Here is a 5,426-nt window from a genome sequence, read left to right as displayed (position 1 = left end):
TACTTCTAATATATAATTTTCGTGTGAATTTATATACTACGTATATAGATTCTTAAATGCGCTCCGAAATTATTTTCAGACTAATAACACAAATTCTAATAAACTACCACAGTACTATCACAAGTTAAATTGAATAACAATCTAACGATTTTGATACTTATAGCATCTTGGATTTTAATAATGTTTAATGACATATTAAAATCTATAAATGACATATTGAAAATCTGTAAATAATTTATATTGAGAAAAATATTATTTCGGTCAAGAGTCGAATCCGAATCTCTGGCATTCCGTTCGAGACCAATAAACCATTACTTAAACTTAAGCCTTGAATCGCAAGAAAGTGACCAATCATAATCGATTATTCTTCTTATAACTGTGATTAGTCAATTTCTTACGACTTAAGACTTAAAATTTAAATAATAGCTTATTGTAGAAAGCTTATAATGGTTATGACTATAGTTAATCAAACATAACACTTTCTTCTTTCGAAACTCACTTATGCATGCACACGTATTGTACGTGTACAAAGTAATAATAAAACAATACGTTTCTATATGGACTCTTGAAATTTATTTGTTTGTAACAATAACAACGCCGTACTCTCATTTGCCCTTTGGTAATGGTAAAAGTAACGATTATATTCGTCATTATCCAAAAAGTAACTGCGTTATCATTATTGTTACAAATGTAGGAAATGTAACTTCATTAGTCAGTCGTTGCTGAAAAAGAATAATTGTAACGATAATGATGTCGTGTTATTTGCCAATCCTGACTCATTGTACGACGTCAGAGAAAATTTATAAAATTATGCTCAGAGATGGACGCACGTAATTGCTAATAAAATGAGGATAATACGATGGGGATAAACAATACAAGTGGGGTCGATACATTTATAAGTATTCTGAACTATGTATTTATTTAGTAGATAGCGAGATGAGCAAGCAAGAGGTTGCTAATTCTAATTACGTAACGTATCATAATTTAAATATATTGTGTTGAAGTATTAAATTCATAGAAATCTGGTATTTTTTCAAAATCAGTTTATCTAAATAAATTTTGTGTAATAAGAAGAAATAGAGAATTTTAATCACGTATAAATTCTATCAACGTGAACTATAGCCGAAAAGAGAGGACACTGGACACAAAGATTATTCTGAGATAAACGTGCATCATCAAAAAATAAGAATAACACAGTGGTAATACGGAAAATTTATCTATTTTTAAAGAAGAACGTGAGATATGTATATAATATTTGTGTTATCTTTTGAAATTTATGAAGTTATAAAAAGCAATACACATAAAATTTGAAGTATTATATAAAAAAATTTTAAATCCAACTATTAAGAATTTACGTTACACACACACACATTGATTTCTGGTTATAGTTCAAATAATTTCTGTAAATGCGAGATGGTGAAAATTCCTTTTTGTTAACATTAGCGACAGTGTATAAAAATATTTCAAACATACATCAAGAATTTTGCAGATGATAATAAAATTTTATAAGTATAGCATTATTTATTATAATTAATATTTATTGTATATTTTTCTTATTATAATAAAATATGATTTATATTTGAATCTGAATTGTACATATAGTATGAACTATCACAATTAAGACTGATAAAAAAACATGGAGTTAATGAGAGAACAGCGCGGTTAAATAATAGTATACAAATAATATAGTTTAAATACTTTTACTCTCTTAATATAAGAAGATAATAACGTTTATATATATATAAGATAATTGAACGTTTTTACTCTTTTTGTAATTATTTTCAGCGACGATATACTATCTTTAACATATTTCTTCTCAATCTAATAAGGATAAGTCATTCACACATGTTGTCGAATCCGAAATAACAACTTTCCTAAGAGACCGAAAAGTGTGCATGTAATGGAAGTTTTGGTATACATATTAATTTCAGTAATTAAATGTAAGTCCACAAATTTTAATTTATAAGAAACGTATCTTAAATATTAAATGTGTTACGATAGATTATACGTTGACTTCAAAGCGAGTCATAATATCATAAATTATTTAGTATATTTGTCTATTAGTAGATAGATGTCACTTTAGATCGCAATTTTTGCGAGTGATATATTCTTGCAGAACTAAGGAGGAATATTTCAGAATTGCAATATAATCCATGATGATTCCATAGAAGGTCGAAACGTGTAATGTCATTACCTTCTTTTTATATTAAAACATTAAAAGTGTGTAGAATATTATTTGCGTAATATTATTACTACACTGTACTCTTATTAGCCTGTATTTTTCCTTATCTCCTTCATATTTAACTTAAACAATTGTAAAAATTATTTTGTAAGATAAATAAATTTATTTATTTTTGTGTCTAAATAAATGAAAGAATGTTGCGCCCGCGTGCGACTACAATTTTTTCAGTTTAAAAAAAATTATATTAATTAATATTAAAAATTATAAAGCGACTTTAATCGATGAATAGATTTGCTGAAACTAAAATTTCATTATATAAAACTATGTAATTGTTATTTCTAATGTAAATTGCTTTTTTATATATTAAACAACAAAGGATTAATACTTAGCAATTTATCGACGGCACAAAGATTCGTTCCATAAAAGAAAAGTATTAGTATGTATTAGTGTGTATTAAACAACTAATATAAAGAGAAAAGGGCAAATGAGCCAATAATTTTCGTTAAAATCTTTAAATAAATCTAATATATTGCGAAGAATATCACATAATTTTGGCGTTTCGTCCCAACTTCCACTACTGGACTCATCAGTAAGGCATTTTGTAGTGGAAGCCTAGACGTACCTTAGACGCCTGTTTAAGTTATTAAATCGAGATTCTATATATACGGATATACGCGTATCAAAGCACTTGCGAGAAATTTTTACGAACATCTATAGACCTCTAATGGAGGGTCGACGTAGTAATATTCTTCGCAATATTTATTTAAAGTAATATATGTATTCCCCTTTCCCTCCCCCCCTTCCCCCCCCCCCCCCCCCAAATTGCGCACCGAACAATCGTCGGTCTTGAAACGCAACTCTATCTGAAAATTCCCCCTAAATTATGCACCGAACTATCGTCGGTTTTGAAACGCAACTCTAATAATCTGAAATAACTAAAAAGTATTAGTCTTATCGACGTATAAGTAGCACATCTCTTATTGCATGCAATTGTTATAGATAAAAATATACAAAATTGTACTTGGTATCGTAAAAACAATTCCACATACATTATCAAATAGCACAACGTGAATAGTAATTAAACACAACGTGTCTTTACGGTAAAAGTGGTTTGAATCCATGGCCAATATACGCCAATATTAGCAAATATTACATACACACATATGACATGCAATCTGCATGAATGTAGATCAATATTTAGCGACCAATATTTGTGCGTATAATTATGTATGTATGTATGTATGTATGTACGTTCGTACGTACGTACATTAGCCATGTCTCAAGCCGTCTTTAAAAAATGTGCGGATCAGTTCGTAGTCACAGTTTGTTACAGTCAGATGGTGTAACTGTGTATATATAGGTATACGCGAAGTGCAAAGTGTTAAATATATATACTAACAAATACAAGAGAATAGATATTGCTGAATAAATAAATTATTTGTCAGCAGCAACAATAAACGTGAAAATACTAATTAAATGGACGAAATTTATTTGATGTAACTGATGACTATTTGGTATTAGAAGTTTGGCCAGTCTTCTTCAATGAAAGTCGATTGTTTAAACATTGGTTGAATATGTCAGTGAAATATTGTGAAATTGAATATGGTCTTGAGATTTTGTACGCGTAACGTAATGTCCGATTATCGTTGTGAAACTGCGTTTCTGCATATACAGTTTGTCTAGTAAGAGCGTGCTAGGTCTATCTCAAAGAAAAATGGCTTATTAACCTTAAATTTAAATTGATTGTATTTAGTAGTGTAGGATTGTAGAATAGTCCGAATAGTAAGGAACGCGTTATCGACTATGCGTGATTTATCCCTAGCGCTGATTGTTTCCTTCCCGACTTCGCGAGGCGGCGCGACCGGCGTTGCGATACTGAGTTTTCTTTCTTTAAGAGTCGAGTCGTTGAGTGAGTTCCGCTAGAGAACGACCGGTGGACCATTTTGTATCCGAGTGAATCTTTATTTTGTATTCTTATACTTTCCATTAAAGGAACTTGTTATTTTCACTTGAGATCGTGTTCACCTTAAACACTCCGTATACCCGATCCTACATTTTGGGGGCCCCTCTGGGATTGAGAAGAGAAAACCGACGGGATCGAGCTATACAAAGAGGACGACGACGCTGCGAGGAAAACGACGCCGAGTAGTGAACAACGACGACGACGCTACGAGAAAAACGACGCGTACAACGAGGTACGAGAACGACGCATACGACGAGGTACGACGAGAAGTGGCGTGTACAACGAGGTACAATACGTCGCATTCAACGAAGTACTACGAGGAAGACGCATACGACGAAGTACGACGAGAACGACGCATACGACGAGGTACGACGAGAACGGCGTGTACAACGAGGTACAAAACATCGCATTCAACGAAGTACGACGAGGAAGACGCGTACAACGAGGTACGAAAACGACGCATACAACGACGTACGACGAGGACGACGCGCACGGTAAGGTGCGAGAGAGAAAGACGAGATAAAGAAGAACGACGAAAGACGAGATAAAGACGAAAGACGAAACGAGGAAGAAAGACGAAAGACGAGAAGATAAAGAAGAAAGACGAAAGACGAAACGAAAGACGACAGACGAGAAGATAGAGAAAGACGAAAGACGAGAAGATAGAGAAAGACGAAAGACGAGACGAAGAAGAAAGACGAAAGACAAAAGACAGAGAAGGACGAAAGACGAAAAGAGAAAGACGAAGGACGTAAAGACAGAGAAAGACGAGAAACGAAGAGACGAAGAAAGAAGAAGGAAGATAGACGACGAAGGACGAAAGAAGTAAAGACGTTAGAGGAATATTCGCGAAGGCACAGAGTATATAATAGCAAGGCTGTCGAACGTGGACGTCGGCCATATTGCTTATGTTGTACATTGCTCGTGTCGTTCGTGTTGCTTTAAGTTAACTAAAGACAATTGAATATAAACGATGGAGACGCTTGGTCAGATTGGACCAGTCGCCGATAAAATACGTACGTCATCACGCCCCGCTGTGTACGCACTTTATCGACTGATATTTGAGAAAGAAGGAGACCGCACTAGTCGTAGACAGTTGCGTGGTTTCCGCGGTTTTGATTTTAACGACGCATCCGATGAATATCGAGGAAAGCTAGAGTACGCTGCTGTTTTCTCGATCGGTGATTTGACTTCCATGTGCAATATTCTTGGCTTGGATTATACCGGTAGTAAAGAAGAACTGCGACAGAGAATTATAAGGGCGCTTATGAATATCGGAAC

Source organism: Cyphomyrmex costatus, unplaced genomic scaffold (assembly GCF_001594065.2).
Source record: "Cyphomyrmex costatus isolate MS0001 unplaced genomic scaffold, Ccosl1.0 scaffold97, whole genome shotgun sequence".
NCBI lineage: Eukaryota > Metazoa > Arthropoda > Insecta > Hymenoptera > Formicidae > Cyphomyrmex > Cyphomyrmex costatus.
The sequence above is the reverse complement of the archived record's forward strand: the minus strand, read 5'-3'. Positions refer to the sequence as shown.